General features: G+C 39.3%; 1 pseudogene; it reads left to right on the top strand.

Annotated features, from left to right (window-relative positions):
• LOC136029348 (cytochrome c oxidase subunit 1-like) overlaps positions 1 to 17192 on the top strand; it is a 57515-nt pseudogene that overhangs the window by 31399 nt on the left and 8924 nt on the right.

Genomic DNA, 17192 nt, shown 5'->3' with positions numbered 1-17192 from the left:
AAGCGTATATAGTTTTCGCTTTTATTTAGTTAAATTTAGTTTTTTTATTAGCTGTTGCTCACTGCAATACCAAGCCACCTGAGGCCAACACAGCTACGCATGCTCCTTCTCCAACCTAATCTATCCAAAGCCTCCCTTTTTAAACCCTACCAGGAAGTTCCTTTTTCTTTTTAATCTTTTTTTATGACATCATCCCAATCAAGACACTGATTTTCGTGTAGCCCCAGAAAAAACCTGCATTTATTGTGTGTAGCCCTATGAAAAAGCAACCTGAGAGAAAGCAAGAAACCAACAGTAACCAAGAAATTAAGCTACATGACGGATATAAAATCAAATAGCAAACACATAGAGATATTAATGGTAACGGACATATCATCCAAGGTATTGGCCCAAAGTATAATATAGTACCAGCAAAATTATTTGAAGACAGTAAAGAGTGAAAGAGGAAAAATCAAGCTGTTTATATTATACAATACTAGCTGACACTTTTCATGTGTTGGTGTGGCACTCTGCGCATTAGAAACATGTGGAGTGTCAGCTTGGCACCCCCAAGTGGTAGTTTTCTATATTTGGATCTTCATTGTCGCTTGTTTTGCATTCTAACTGTTCTGACATTCTGTTGTAACTGTTTTTACATTCTGTTTTATCATTCTGACATTATTATTACTTCTAACTACCCCTCATCCCCTGAGCCCCCTAATTCCCCCTATTATTATACAAAGATTCAAGTTCAAACCATTTTGCGGCAACATTTTCTTTAGGAAGACTTGTTCTGGGCCACTGCTTGAATTGTTTATTTTTAATCGTCCAGTCGTTTGATTTCCTCAAATTTGGGTATTTGCCCTTCAAAAATATATTTTCAAGCGTGTGAAGGAAAGCGGGATGGTGTATCTGACAATAGAAAGGTGTTTTTACAGATTACCGTTCCAAAATATCACAATTAAGCATTTGTAGTCTTCAGGGTACTAGAATTTTTAGGGGGCTAAATTACTGGCTTGTTTTTGCAAAGTCAAAATTCAAGTTTTGCACGAACACCAAAAATTTACCCGGCATAAATATTAAGACACTAGTAGAATTGACTTCTATGAATCCAGTTTCTCCATCAAAACACTTAAAAAACGGTTTTCTATTAATATTTCGGATGGAAGTTTCATTGTTCTTTTATAATTATTCAAACTTTGACTTTTTCTGCTACTGTGATGCTATTTATTTTGTATTTTATTTTTGTAGTGCTTATCACAGTGACAAAACAAAAAATAAGCTAAAAAATTTGTGGAAAACCGGGGTCGAGCCGGGGACCTTTAGAATCCGTCTAAGCTATTTCGGCTTATCGAATTTGATGTTACAAAGAGTTTCTGAAGAGAATAATTAATTAGAAATCAATCATAGCTTAATTTCGAAATTTTTAATGACTGGAACCCTTATGTTTGGGAGGAGCCAGTATTATTTTGGATCTGGGAACCCAACGAGGTAAGCGTATATAGTTGTTAAATTTATTGTTTTTTATTAGCAGGTGTTCAGTGCAATACCAAGCCACCTGAAGCCAATACAGCTAGGCTTACTCTTCCTCCAACCTAATATATTCAAAGCATCCCTCTTTACGCCCTACCAGGAAGTTCCTTTTCCTTTTTCTCTTTTTTGTGACATCATCCCAACCCAGACACTGATATCCGTGTAGCCCAAGAAAAAACCTAAACTGGTTCCATGTAGCCTGTGTAGCCCTATGATAAAACACCAGGACAGAAACCAAGAAAGCAGCAGAAACCAAGTCACCAAGCTACATGAAGGAGATAGAATCACAAGCAAACAAAGAGAAATATTAGTGGGAAGGGACATATCATCCAAGGTATTGGCTCAAAGTATAATGTAGCACCAGTCAAAATTATTTGAATACAGTAAAGAGGGAAAGAGGAAAAATCTAGCAGTTTATATTATACACTACTAGCTGACACTTGCCAAGTGTTGCAATGGCACTGCGCGCCAAAGAAACACGTGGAGTATCACTTAGGCACCCCCACGTGGCAGCTTTCTATATTTGGATCTTCATTGTCGCTTGTTTTGCATTCTAACTGTTCTGGCATTCTGTTCTAACTGTGTTGACATTTTGATCTATCTTTCTGACAACATTATCGCTTCCAACTACCCCTAATCCCCTAAACCCTCCTAAATCTTCCCAATTATTATACACGGATTCGAGTTCGAACCAATTTGCGGCAACAATTTCTTTAAACAGGCTTGTTCTAGGCCAGTGCTTGAACTATTTAGTTCTAATTGACCAGTCGTTTGATTTCATCAAATTTGGGTATTTGCCCTTGTAAAATATATTTTCAAGCGTTTGAAAGAAGGCAAGATGGTATATCTGACTATGGAAAGATGTTTTTAAAGATTACCGTCCCAAAAATTCAAAATTAAGCTTTTTTAGTGTTCAGGGTACTAGATTGTTTTTGGGGCTAAATTAATGTTTGGTTTTTGCAAAGTCAAAGTTCAAGTTTCGCACGAAGATGCGAATGGATCACGCTGAAATATTTACAAGAAATCACCAAAAATGTATCCGGCATAAATATTATGACTCTAGTAGAATTGACTTCTATGTATCCAGTTTCTGCATCAAAACACTTAAAAATACGGCTTTCTATAAATATTTCGGATGGAAGTTTCATTGTTCTTATATAATTCTTCAAAATTTGACTTTTTCTGCTACTCTAATGCTATTTATTTTAGTTTTTGTAGTGCTTATCACAGTGACAAGACAAAAAATAGGCTAAAAAATTTGCCAAAACCCGGGGTCGATACGGGGACCTCTAGAATCCGTCTAGTGCTCTCCCAACTAAGCTACTTTAGCTACTTTTGGCTATCTTGGAAATAGGTTAGGTTAGGAAACTTTCAAGCATGTGTCTAAGGACTAAAGTATGTACCAAGAAGGTATTTTGAAGTACCTACCTCCACTTCTTTTCCCTCTAGAGGGTCCTGAAATTTTTTATACCTTAATTTTTGGTCATTATTTTCTTTTTCTCTGGCTTTAGTTCTGAAAAGACAATTCCTGTTGATTGAGTACGTTGAATTTTGACTTTAATCCATAAAACAGGGTTTTCTAAATTTACAAATAATCTTATATGCCACCTCATTATAGGTTAAGGCTTAGCGGATTTCTCACTGAAAATTACGATTATTGCATTGTTATTCTTCGTAATTTGGCAAGTAAATAGGAATACTTTTTTGCAAAAGAACTATTATCTGAGGAGAAAGTTACAGAAATTATTATTCGAGAATTTTTTGTGGGAGGAAGGGGAGGTGGGTAAACTCTTACGCAAGAAATACCAGTAAAACACGAAAAAATTAAACATTTCGCTGAGAAAATTAGGCATTTTACAAACTTGAGGTGGGTGAATCCCTCCCCTGCGTGTGTGCCTGTGATCTGGTCATCATTATTTCCTAGGGTGCGGTATAAACTTGTGGAAATTACAAATAAAAATTAAATGTTTTCAGGTTTTTACTTCATGCAGACCTATTTACAAAAATAAAATTTAAATAATTGCTCGTAGCGAAGTGACCAATTTACTTCCTTCAATCAAACAGTTCGTGGTAACCAACTATTGTAAGGAGTGACCAGCTCAATAGTAACAAAAACTCTAAAAAAATGGAATTTTGATACCAATAGCTAAATCAACAGAATTGCATATTAATGCTGATTTTAAATATATCGGTTTTACCCATCCAAAGTTACGAGCCTGAGAAAAATTGTCTTATTTTGGAAAATATGGAGAAACCCCCCTAAAAGTAGCAAAACCAAAATTACGCCATTCGATTCATCGTATCAGAGAAACCTACCCTAGAAGTTCCAAGCTGCTATCTACAAAATGTGGAATATTTTTTCTAGGAGTGATCTTATCGAACCAGTAATCCTACCATGTTGCGAGCGGGCTCGTCCGAATGAAAATGAAGTTATAGTGCCCTTTTTAAGTGACCCAAAAAAATTGGAGGGCATCTAGGCCACATCCCAAGCTAAATACTTTCCCAAAGTCACCGGATCAAAATTCCGACATAGCCATTTTATTTAGCATAGTCGGAAAACCTTAAGACTATGTCTTTGGGGACGACTTACTCCCCCAGAATCTTCGTGGATAGGGTTACAAGCTACAAGCTTTTACCAGTGCTTATATATAGTAATGGTTATTGGGAAATGTACAGACGTTTTCAGGGGGATTTTTTTGTTAGGGGAGGGGTTGAGAATAGGGGGTTATTTTGCGGAACTTTCCATTGAAGAATTTGTCATAGGAGAAGAAAATTGCCATGAAGGGAGCGCAGGATTTTCTAGCATTGTTTAAAAACAAAACAATAAAAAATAAATATGAACAATTTTTTCAACTGAAAGTAAGGAACAGCATTGAAATTTAAAACGAACAGAATACAGAAGTTTGTTACGTAAGCTAATTCGTATGTTACGTATATCTTTTACTAACAAAATCGTTCGTAAAAGATTAGAAGTTGTAGTGGCCTTTTTAAGTGACCAAAACATTGGAGGGCAACTATGCCTTCTCCCTCGCTCCTTTTTCTCAAAGCGATTTGATCAAAACTATTAGAAAGCCATTTAATCAAAAAAAAAAATATAAAAATTTCATTTTAATTAATCTCTTCTGCATAATTTGTAGCATTTGCATTTCTGGATACTATAGCGAGTTAGTTAAACTTTGTATTGTCAAAAAGAAAATAGTACCATATCTTGGTATCATATATTCTTTATTGTTTATTAAACATTAAATAATAGTTCGTTTGATGGCGTAGCAGGAAAAACAGAACAAAGAAATAGAAATATAATGTTTTCTTAATGTTGCTATTAGAAGCGGATTAAGTCTGAATTTTAAATCTCCCCTACTTGTTATTACGAATGAAGTTTTTTGCCTCCCAGTTGGCATTTGTGGTAATACGAACAGATTCCCTTGATAAACCTAAATTTAATTAAATACTTTTTGGGGACATTTTTCATTAGTAATTACCTAACAGAGACTTAAGTAACTAAAACTATGTTTCAAACTTGTTTGCAAAAAGAGAAAGCCTTAATAATTAAAAACTTATTAAGAACTTGACTATCAAAAACCGAATGCAGAAAAAAAAATTTCGTCCCAAACCGAACCAGAACAAGCGGTCCCAACCACAAATCTACTACTATGTCAGGGGGAGGCCCACCTCCCCTGCATCCGCCACTGACCAACGTTCTATTTCAACAACAATACCCCTTCTTGCCCCAATAAGAGTTTCCACTGAAAGATATAGAAGAACGTTAATCCTTCACATAGTTGAAATTTTAAATTAGTAACCCTCCCCTCTTTTCAATCCCCTTTTAACTTGTAGTTTCAACGCTTATTTTCCAATTGCAAACCTTACAATTCTTGCTAGGTAAACTACATTGTCATTTTGTTTAAAATTTGTTTTCCCTGTTTTAATTTACGACTTTTTATTGTTTGACTTTTTTACTAATTGCAATTTTATGAGTTAAAACTGGTTTGATATTTGTTACTGATTGACATTCTTATTTTTATATTTTTTTATTGACACTAAAGTGTGAATTTTGCCCTTTTGGGCTTGTGATAGTCGTTTTGTAGAAATAAATCTTGTCTTGTCTAAGCCGTAGTTTGAAAAAAAATGTGATAGATAATCCGTACAAATGATAAAAGAAGAGCCAGAACATAAAGGACGAAAGATGAGATCTGAGTACGAAGATGAGATTGCTAAAGAAATAGCAAAACGACTGCTGATTATTTTATAGCTTTAAATTGTGGGTAAAACCACCAATAGTGAAAATAAACCAACTTGAGCAGATATCGTCGGAGTGTTCTTTTGTTTTGGGATGAAAATATCCTTAAAAGTTATCAAAAATTCTTTCTCTATAGCAGAAAAGACAATTATCAAGCATCACTAAGGTACAAGTTGTATTAATTTTAACCAAGAATGATTCCCCATCCTAATAATTTTTGATAGCAGCAAATCAATGATCTAAAATGAAAGACAAAGAATATATGAGGCAAATCACGAGCTTTTCATAATTCTCAAAAAGGTAATGTAGATCTACAATCCAACGTATGGTTTTGAGTAGGCCTGATCCCAAATTTCTTCCAGAAGTAATCACTTTCATTGCAAAAGGGAAATTTTTTCCAATTTTTTGGAGTTTCATTCTTCGTAAACCGAAGTAACCATTAAGCCTTCTGACAAATATTTTGGTAAACGTGGTCTGTCTCTAGCACGATAATTTAATTTCAACTTTTCACGATGGACTAGCAAATTTGGCAAATTGAGCCCTCGCTTTTTTTTCTAAAGTTTCTGAAACAAAGGGGTTGAATTGTTTCTTTGAAAGGCCTTGGACTTGAGACTGGTCTTTGACTGCTAAATTTGTCCTGAATTTGTTTTAATGGTACAATAATAATTAAAACGATAAATCATTCTTTAAAAAAAACCTTTGCTTCTTATTTAGCCCTTGTGCTCTGTTCAATTTGTCCATAGGATTAGAAGCAGCTTATCCTTAGCCATTCTTCTTGTAATTATTTATACAACACAATTTTATTATATATTTATTAGCCGGCAGTTTGGTATCTGCAACCTGCTTATTCTCTAGACTCTGTTTGAACAGGTTACAACTAATAAATGCTTCACTAAATTGCTCCTGAACAATCCCAGTGGTTAGTCCATTGGTGTAATTTATACATTCTTACACGCTCCGATTACAGCTGAATCTAACCTTTTGAGGGGAATTTTTGACTTCGTGGAACACATATTTGTAAAGTATTTGAAGGGACTGCAGCCTGGAGGTATATATTATAGAAATAAGCTTCTGGTTGTTGAATAGAAAATTTTTTGCTCTATGTTTTGATACCCCAAAACAACCCCAAATGTCAAGCATAGCAGTCTAGAATGCAAACCCGAAATAGGTTTTATAATTATTTTAGAATTATAAAAAAATAATTGTCGGCTCTAAGATTTGATTAGATAAAATATTCACCAGATTTTTTTTATTTCTATTGATATAAAAACTACCGAAATCACTATTTCAGGAACGTTAGGCAAACTCAAACCCCGTGTTCTTTTACTTGTCCGACTACTTATCCGACTAATCCAAGCGTTTTACGAGACGCAAAGAAAAAGAGGCTAGACAAAAGACAGACCAGACAGACATACAAAGTTTGTTTGTTTTTCTGATCTTTCCATCGTTTTGGTCTATCTATCTGTTTGTCTGTCTTTCAGGTCTAGTTTTTAGTCTGGTCTGTCTGTCTGTCTGGTCTGTCTGTTAGTTTTGTCTGTCCGTCTTTCTTGGCTGTCCGTCTGTCTGGTCTGGTTGTCTGTCTTTCCTTCTGGGCCGTCTGTCAATCTGATCCGTCTGTCGCTCTAATCTGTCTGCTCTGTGTGTTCAGTCTCTCTATATGGTCTGTCTTTCTGTCTGGGCTCTCTGTTTGTTTAGTCTTTCTGTCTGTATGGTTTGTCTGTCTTTCTGTCTCTCTCTCTATTTATCTCTCTCTGTGTCTCTCTGTCTGTCTGTCTCTCTTGGCTGTCTGTCTGGTTTTCTGTCTTGTTTGTCAGTCTGTCTATTTGTCCTTCTAGCTGGTCTGTTTTTGTGTCTGGTTTGTCTGTAGTCTGTCCGTCTATCTTGTCTGTCTGTATTTTGTTCTGGTCTTTGCGGTCTGTCTTTCTGTCTATCTGGTCTGTCTGTCCCTCCTGTCTGTCTGACTGTCTAGTCTGTCCTGTCTGTCTTGTCTGTCTGTCTGTCTGTCTGGTCTGTCTGTTTCTATATCTGTTTGGTCTCTCTGTCACTCTGGTCTGTCTGCCCGTCTCGTTTGTTTGTCTGTCTAGTCTTTCTTGTCCGTCTGGTCTGTCTGTCGGGTCTGTTTTCTGTCTGGTCTGTCTGTCTTGTCTTTCTGTCTCGTCTGTCTTTCTCTCAGTCTAGTCTCTTTTCTGTCAGTCTGTCTATCTGTTTTGGTGGTCTATTTGTATGTCTGTCTATCTGTAAGTCTTTCGGGCTGTATTTCTGCCAGTCTGTCTGGTCTCTCGGTTTGTCTTGTTTGTCTGTCTGACCCGTGTGTCTGCTTGGTCTCTCTGTCCGTCTCTTCTATTTTGTCCTTCTGTCTTTCTGTCTGGTCTGTCTTATCTGCCTGGTTTGTCTGTGTCTGTCTGTCTGGTCTATCTTATCTATCTTATCTTATCTAGCCTATATCATCTTTTGTCTGTCTGGTTTGTCTGTCTGGTCTGTCTGTCGGTCTTGTGTGTCTGTCTGTCTGATATGTCTGTCTGTATTGTATGATTGTCTGACTTATCTGTGTGTGTTTAGTGTGTTTGTCGGTCTGGTCTGCCTGTCTATTCGGTCTGTCTGTCCTTCCATCTGGTCTGTCTGTTTGTCTGGTCTGTCTAGTGTCTCTGTTTGTCTGGTCAATCTGTCATTATTACCTATTGTTTCACGAGTCTTAGAAAAATGTATTAATATTAGAATTTATGAGTACTTGGAGTGTCATAAATTTCTACATCAAAATCAGTTTGGTTTCAGGAAGGGTAAAACAACAGAAATATCAATTTCATTTATTCTTACTATAAATAATGATGCTCTTGATAAGAAGCTTAGAGTACCTGTTGTATTTTTTGACTTAATTATGGCGTTTGAATATTATTTAAAAAATATGAAGAAACCTGTCTGGTTTGTCTATCCGTCTGGCCTATCTCTCTGTCTGACTGGTCTATCCAGTCTGTCTATCTATCTTTCTCTCTGTTCGTCTGCTCTTCCTGTCTGTCTGTCTTTTGTGTCTGTCTGTCCGGTCAATATATCTGTCTTGTCTGTCTCTATGTCTGGTCCGTCTGTCTGTTTTGTCTTTCGGTTTGTTTGGTTTGTCTATCAGTCTGTCTGGTCTGCCTTACTGTCTTGTCTGTCTTTTTTCTTGTCTGTCTTGTGTTTCTGTCTGTATATTCTGTCTCTCTGTCTTGTCTGTCCGTCTGTGTGTCTAGTTTTTCCCTCTGTCTAGTCTGTCTATCTCTTTTTTCTGGCTGTCTGTCTTATCTGTCTGTTGGTTTTGTCTGTTTGTGTGTATAGTCTCTCTGTCTGTCTGGTCTTTCTGTCTATTTAGTCTATTTGTATGTATAGTCTGTCTGTTTGTCTTTTATGTCAGTCTGTCTGTTTGGTCTGTCTGTCTGTCTGGTTTTTCCGTCAGTCTGGTCTGTCTGGTCAGTCTGTCTAGCTGGTCTGTTTGTCTGTCTGGGTTGTATGCCTGGCTTGTCTCTCTCTATGTCTGAACTTTCTGTATATCTGGTCTTTCTGTCTGTCTTGTCTTTCTGTCTGCCTGTCTGGCCTGTCTGATCTGTCTGGTCTTTCCGTCTTGTGTATCTGTCTGTTCGTTCTTCCTATCTGTCATGTCTCTATATCTGTCCGTCTGGTCTGCCAGTCTATCTTAATTGTTTGGTGTTTCTGTCTATCCGGCTATCTGGCCTGTTTGTCTTTCTCGTCTGTCTGTCTGTGTGTCTTGTTTTTCTAGTCTTTCTATCTATCTTTTCTGGCTGTCAGTCTGATCCGTCCGTCTGTCAAGTCTGTCTGACCGTCTTGTTCATCTGTCTTTCTGTCTGGTCCTTCTGGTCTCTTTGGTTTGTCTGTGTAAGTCTTTCTGGTCTATCTTATCTATCTTTTCTGGTCTATCTTATCTGTTTGTCTGTCTTGTCTGTCTGTCTGGTTTTTCTGTTTGGTCCGTCCATCTGTCTTGTCGGTCTGTCTGTCTGATGTGTATGTCTGTCTGATGTGTCTATCTGTCTTTTCTGATTGTCTGTCTGATCTGTGTGTGTCTGGTATGTTTGTTCGTCTGGTCTGTCTGTCTAGTCAGTCTTTTCTTTCTTTCCATCTGGTCTGTCTGTTCGTCTAATTTCTCTGTTTGTCAGGTCTGTCTGTCTTGTCTGTCGGTCTGTCTAGTGTGTCTATCTGTCTGATCTATCTGTCTAGTCTATCTGTCATTATTACCCGTTGTTTAAAGTGTTTTAGAAAAATGTATTAATATTAAAATTTATCAGCACTTGGAGTGTCATAAAATTCTACATCCAAATCAGTTTGGTTTCAGGAAGTGTAAATCAACAGAAATGACGATTTCATTTATTACAACTATAATTAATGATGCTCTTGATAAAAATATTTAGAGTAGCTGGTGGTCTTAGAGTAACAGAGTAGAAGCTTTTCTGGCCTCCCTGTCTATTTTTCTGTCTGTCTGTCTGCTCTTCCTGTCTGTCTGTTTGTCTCTCTGGTGTGTGTGTCTTTCTGGTTGGTTAGTCTGTCTTGTCTTTCTGTCTGTCTGGTCTGTTCGTCTGCCTTGTCTTTTTCTTTGTCTGGTCTGTCTATCTATCTGTATCTATGTACATCATAAGATTCTACAGCCAAATCAGTTTGGTTTCAGGAAGGGTAAAACAACAGAAATGACGAAATCATTTATTAATACTATTATTAATATTGCTCTTGATAAAAAGCTTAGAGTAGCTGGTGGACTTAGAGTAGCAGAGTAGCCGCTCTTCTAGTCTGTCTGTCTATCTCTCTGGTCTCTCTGGTCTGATCCAAATCAGTTTGGTTTCAGGCAGTGGAAAAAAACAGAAATGGCGATTTTAATTGTTACAAATATAATTAATGATGCTCTTGATACAAACTTCAGAGTAGCTGGTGTATTTTTGGACTTAATTAAGGCGTTTGACACTATTAGCTATCGAATATTATGAAAAAATTAAAATTTTATGGATTAAGAGGTGCTATATTGGGTTTGCTTTTCAGTTAATTTAAAATAGACAGCAGTATGTCAATTCACAATGATTTTTGTCTAGTACAAATGTTGCTAATTAGGGAGTTCCCCAAGGATCGGTACTGAGTCCGACTCTGTTTTTAATTTTTATTAATGATCTGCCGAAGGCTGTGAAAGATTTGCCCAGAATTGACGACTTTGTTGTCAACGGGCCGAGTAAGAACCATGTTAATATGCCTTTATTTGCTGATGATACAACCTTGGTGTGTGTTGCCCCTACAGAACAACTGCTCAAGTCAACGATAAATGCAGCAATGAGCAGGATATGTACATGGCTTAAAATAAACCACCTTGAGCTGAATATACGTAAGTAAAATTTTGTTATTTTCTCTCGATATCCGAGTTTTTGTGGAACCTTTCTGAGTTTTTTTTGGAACCAGGAGTCATTGAGGTCTGTGTAATGAGATTTAAATATAATGCCTTCAGCTGGATTATGTGATTCTTATACGTTAAATTATATATATAAATAATACAGTGATATACAATGATATAAATAATACAGGCTGCCTGTCTATCATGTCTGTCCGTATGTCCTTCTGGTCTGTCTATCTGTTCTGTGTATCTGCTAGTCATTCATTCTGTCTGGACTGTATGTCTGATTGTCTGTCTGTCTTTTCTCTCTGTCTCTTCTGTCTGTCTGTCTTGTCTGTCTCTCTGTTTGGTTTGTTTGTATGTTTGCTCTGTCGCTCCGTCTTTCAGTCTGTCTCTCTTTCTGTCAGTGTTGTCAGTCTGTTTTTCCGGTCTGTCTGTCTTTCTGGTCTGTCTCTCTGTCTTGTCTGTCTGTCTTTCTGGTCTGTTTTCCTGTCCGTCAAATCTGTCTGCTCTGTCTTTCTGTCTGTCTCTTCTTTCGGTCTGTCAAGTCTGTCTGTCTGTTTGGTTTGCTTGTCTGTCTACGCTATCTGTCCATCTGTCAGTTTGTCTGTCTTTCTCTCAGTCTTGTCCGTATGTCTGTCTAGTCTGTCAGTCCGTCTTGTCTGTCTATCTATCTGTCTGGTCTGTCATTCTATCTTGTCTTTCCTTCTGTCTTGTCTCTCTGTGTGTCTTGTCTTTCTGTCTGTCTGATCTGACTGGTCTGTCTGTCTGTCCGCTTTGTATCTCTGCCTGTCTTTTTAGTCTGTCTATTGTGTCTGGTCCTTGTGTCTGTTTAGTCCTTGTGTGTTTCTGGTCTGTCAGTCTGTCTGGTTCGTCTGTCTGATTGGTTTGTCTTTCTGTCTAGTCTTTCTTTCTGCCTGGTCCTTCTGTCTGTCTCTCTCTCTCTGTCAGGTCTTTTCTGATCAGTCTATCAATCTGTAGTGTGTCCTGTCTGTCTGTCTGGCTGCTCTTCCCTTCTGTATATCTGTGTCTCCAGTGTGTCTGTCTGTCTGGTCTGTCGGTGTGTCTGGTCTGACTGTCTGTCTTGTCTGTCAGTCAGTCCATGCTTTTCTTCTGTCTATCTTGTCCTTTTGTCTGTATTGTGTCGCTGTTTGTCTTTCTGGTCTATCTGTCTGTCAGTCTGTCTTTCTGGTCAATCTATCTGTCTGCTAAGTTAGTCTTTCTGTCTGTTTGTCTTGTCTGTGTGGTCTGTTTGTCTGTCTGGTCTGTTTATCTGGCCTGTTTGCCTGTCTGTCTTTCTGTCTTGTCAATCTCTCTGTCTGTATTTCTTGGTTGTCTGTGGGTCCGGTTTACATGTCCATCTGGTCTGTCTTTCTGTCTCGGATGTCAGTCTGTCTGGTTCGTCTTTCTGTCTGTTTGTCTGTTCTTTATGTCTGTCTGTCTGTATCTTTTGTCTGTCTGTCTCTTCTGTTTATCTGTCTGGTCTGCCTGGTCTGTCTTTTTGTCTGACTTGTTTATCTGTCAGTCTGTTTGTGTGTCTTTTTGTCTTTTCTGTCCGCTTGTCTGTCTAATCTGTCTGCTCCGTCTGTTTCTTCTGTCTGTATGTCTGGTCTGTCTGTCTGTTTGATTTTTTTGTCGGTCTGCTCTGTCTCTCCGTCTCTCAGTCTGTCTGTCTTTCTGTCAGTCTTGTGTATCTGTCTGTCCCGTCTGTCTGTCCGTCTGGTCATTCTGTCTCTCTTGTCTCTATGCCTGTCTTGTCTGTCTGCTGTCTGTCTAATCTTTTTGCTCTGTCTGTTTGTCTGTCGCTTTTGTCTGGGCCGTCTGTCTGTTTGGTTTGTTTGTCTGTCCGCTCTGTTTTTCTGTCTGTCAGTCTATCTTACTTTTTGTCAGTGTTGTCCGTATGTCTGTCCAGTCTGTCTGGTCTGTCTGTCTGTCTTGTCTGTCCTTCCATCTGTCTGGTCTGTCGTTCTATCAGACAGACAGAAAGACAGAAAAGACAGGCAGATAGACCAGAGAGACAAATAGACCATACAGAGAGATACACAGACAGATAGATCACACAAACCAGACAGACAGACAGACTAGACGGACAGACACAAAAATAGACCGACCAAACAGACAGACAGACCAGAAAGACCAAACAAGAAAACAGATCAGACAAACCAGACAGAGAGACGGATAACACAAGGAGACATACAAAACATAGACAGACCAGACAGATAGACAGCACCAGAAAGACAAGACAAAAAGACAGACCAGACAAACCAGACAGACAGACAGACAAGACACACAGACTGACTGTCTTTCTGGTCTTCCTGTCGGTCTCTCTCTCTCTATTGTATCTGTCTGTCTTGTCTGTCTCTCCGTCTGTCTTGTCTGTCTACTGTTTGTTCTGTCTGTCTGTCTTGTCCTTCTGTTTGTCTGGTCTGTCTATCTGTCTGTCTGGTCTGCCTCTCTTTGTTGTCAGTCCGTTTTCTGGTCTGTCTAGTATTTCTCTCTGTCTGGTCTGTCTGGTCTCTCTGTCTGTCTGTCTGTCTGTGTGTCTGGTTTTCTCTGTCAGTCTTGTGTGTCCTTCTGTCAGTCTTGTCTCGCTGTCTATCTGGTCTGTCTGTCTGTCTTGTCTTTCTGTTTGTCTGGTCTGTCTATCTTTTTGTCTGGTCTGCCGGTCTGTCAGATCCATCTGTTTGTCTTGTCTGTTTGTGTATATCGTCTTGCTGTCTGTCTGGTCTTTTTGTTTTGTCTATTTGTCTGTATAGTCTGTCTGTCTGTCTGTCTGGTCTTTTTGGTCTGTCTGTCTGTCTTGTATGTCTCTGTGTCTAGTCTGTCTGTCTGGTCTGTCCATTTGTTTGGTCTGTCTGGCCTCTCTGTCTTTCTATCTGTCTGTCTGTCTGGTCTGTCTGTCTGTCTGCGCTTTTTTTCTGTCTGTCTGTCTCTCTAGTGTGTCTTTCTGTCTGGTCTGTCGATGTTTCTGGTCTAACTGTTTCTCTGGTCTGTCCGTCTGTCTGTCTAGTCTGTTTGTCTACCTCGTCCTTCTGTCTGTTTTGTCTCTCTGTGTGTCTGTCTCGTCTGTAAGTCTGCCTGTCTTTCTATCTGGCCCATCTGTTTGTCTACTAAGTCAGTTTGTTTGTCTTGTCTGTCCGTGTTTCTTGGTGGTATGTCTGTCTGATATGTCTGTCACTCTTGTCTGTTTGTCTGTCTGGTCTGTTTTTGTGTCTGGCGTGTCTATCGGGTCTATCTGTATGTCTGGTCCGTCTGTCTGTCTAGTCAGTTTTTCTTTCTGTCTGTCTGCCTATCCATCTGATCTGTCTGTCATCTGTGTTTGTTTGTTTGCTTGGATTTTCTTTCTTTCTAGTCTTTCTCTATGTCTGTCCGTCAGGTATTTTCTTTTTCTGTCTTTCTGAGTGTCTGTCTATCCTTCTGTCTTGTCTGAATGTCTTTCTGGTCTGTCTATTTGTCTGTCTGTTTGTCTGTCTATCTGTCTGTTTATCTGACTTTCTGTCTGCCTGTCTAGCGTGTCTGGTCTGTTTGTCTGTCTGTCTGTGTGTCAGGTCTGTCTTGTCTGTTTGTCTGTGTGTCTTGTCCGTCTGTCTGTCTAATCTCTCTGTCTGTCCAGTCTTTTAGTCCGTCTTGTCTGTCAGTCTGGAAGGTCAGTCTATAAGGGGTGTCTGTCTGTCTGGTAGTCCTTCTGTCTGTCTTTCTTGTATTTTTGTCTGTCTGGTCTCTCAGTTTGGACGGTCTATCTGTTTAGTCTGTCTGTCTGTCTTGTTTTCTAGCTGTCTGGTCTGTCTATCGGTCTGGTAGTCTTTCTGTCTAGTATGTCTGTCTGTCTTGTCTGTCTGTTTTTCTAGTCGGTCTGTCTGTTTGTCTTTCTGGTGTTTCTAGTCTGGTCTGTTCTTCTGTCTGTCTGACTTGTCTGTCTTGTCTGTCTTGTCAGTATGTTTGTCTGCTTGGTCATTCTGTCTGTCTTGGCGTTGTCTGTCTTGTCTCTCTGTCTGTCTTTCTGTTCTGTTTGTCTTTGTGTCGATCTTTCTGGTCCCTCTTTTCTGTCTGTTTATCTGTCTGTCTGTCTGGTCTCTCTGTCTGTCGTGTTTATTTTTTGGTCTGGTTTGTCTGTTTTTCAAGTCTTTCTGTCTGCCTGTCAGTCTGGTCTATTTGTTTGTCTGTCTTTTGGTTTGTCTGTCTGAGTTTCTGTCTGTTCTTCTGTCTGGTCTGGCTGTCTTGCTTTTCTGTCTGTCTGTCTGTCTATCTGTCCGTCTGTCTGTTTGTCTGGTCTGTCTGATCTGTCTTGTCTATTTATCTGTGTGTCTGGTCTGTTGTTCTGATCCTTCTGGTCTGTCTGTCTGTCCGGTCCTTTTGTCTGTCTGGTCTTTCAGTCTGGAGAGTCTGTCCGTTTGGTCTGTCGGTCTGTCTGGTAGTCTTTCTGTCTGTCTGTCTTGTCTGTCTGGTCCGTCTTGTCTGTCTTGTATGTCTGTTTGTCTGTATGGTCTTTCTTTCTGTCTTGTCTGTCTGTCTGACTGGTGTGTCTGTCTATCTTTTTGGTCTCTTTGTCTGTCTGTCTGTCTGGTCTGTCTGTCTGTCTTTCTAGTCTGATTGTCTGTCTGTCTTGTCTCTCTGTTTGTCTGTCTGTCTATCCGTCTGGTCTCTCTGTCTGTCTGGCTTGTTTGTCTGTCTTTCTAGCCTTTCTTTCTGTCTGTCAGTCTAGTCTGTCTGTTTGTCTGTCTTTTGGTCCGTCTGTCTGGGTTTCTGTCTGTCCTTCTGCCTGGTCTGGCTGTTTGTCTGATCTGTCTGTCTTTCTGATTTGTTTGTGTGTCTGTCATTCTGGTTTGTTTTTCTGTCTTCTCTGTCTGTCTGTCTGTCTGTCTAGTCTCTATGTCCCACTTCCTCTCTTGTCTGTTTGTCTGTTTCGTTTGTCCGTGTGTCTGTGTTTGTCTTTCTTGTCTGTTTATCTGTCAGTCAGTCAGTTTTTCTGGTCTGTTTGTCTGTTTGTTTGTCTGTTTGTCTGTCATTCTATTGGTCTTGTTTGTCTGTCAGTCTGTCTGGTCTGTCTTACTATCTGGTATTTCTGTCTGTTTTGTCTCTCTATGTGTCTTGTCAGTCTGTCCTGTCTTTCTGTTTTTCTTATTGATCTATCTGTCTTGTCTGTCTTTCTCTCTTGCCTGTCTTTCTGTCTGTCTGGTATGTCTGTGTGTTTAGTGTGTCTGTCTGTCTTGTCTCTCAGTGTGTTTGGTCTGTCTATTTGTCTGTCAGTCAGTCAGTTTTTCTGGTCTGTTTGTCTGTTTGTTAGTCTGTTTGTCTTTCATTCTATTGGTCTTGTTTGTCTGTCTGTCTGTCAGTCTGTCTGGTCTGTCTTACTATCTGGTCTTTCTGTCTGTTTTGTCTCTCTGTGTGTCTTGTCAGTCTGTCTTGTCTTTCTGTTTTTCTTGTTGATCTATCTGTCTTGTCTGTCTGTTTCTCTTGTCTGTCTTTCTGTCTGTCTGGTATGTCTGTGTGTTTAGTGTGTCTGTCTGTCTTGTCTCTCAGTGTGTTTGGTCTATCTGTCTGGTCTGTTTGGTCTGAATGGTCTGTTTGGCTGTCTGTCTGTTTGTTTGTCTATCTATCTATCCTGTCTCTCTGTCTGTCTGGTTTTTTGTCTGTATGGTTTGTCTGTTTGTCTTGTCTGTCTGTCTGTATTTCAGTCTGGTCTGTCTGCCTTTTTGGTCTGTCTGTCTGAGTTATTGTCTGTCTTTCCATCTGGTTTTGCTGTCTGTCTGGTCTGTTTGTCCGTCTATATGTTGGTCTGTCCGTCTTTCTTGTCTGTTTTTCTGTCCGGTCTGTTTGTCTCTTTGGTTTGTCGATTCATCTGGTTTGTCTGTCTGTCTCTATGGTCTATATGTCAGTCTGGTCTGTATATCTGTCTGGCCTGTCTTTCTGTCCGGTCTATCTAGACTAACCGGTCTGTTTCTCTGAATGGCTGGTCTATCTTTCTGTCTGTCACGTCTGTTTGTCCGTCAGGTCCGTCTGTATATGTGGTTGTTCTTTATCTCTTGTCAGTCTGGTATTCTGTCTGTTTGTCTGTCTGTCCGTCTGTCTGGTCTATATGTCTGTCTC

The sequence above is a fragment of the Artemia franciscana genome, chromosome 1 (genome assembly GCF_032884065.1).
Source record: "Artemia franciscana chromosome 1, ASM3288406v1, whole genome shotgun sequence".
In the NCBI taxonomy this organism is placed as follows: Eukaryota; Metazoa; Arthropoda; class Branchiopoda; order Anostraca; family Artemiidae; genus Artemia; species Artemia franciscana.
The sequence above is the reverse complement of the archived record's forward strand: the minus strand, read 5'-3'. Positions and strand labels throughout refer to the sequence as shown.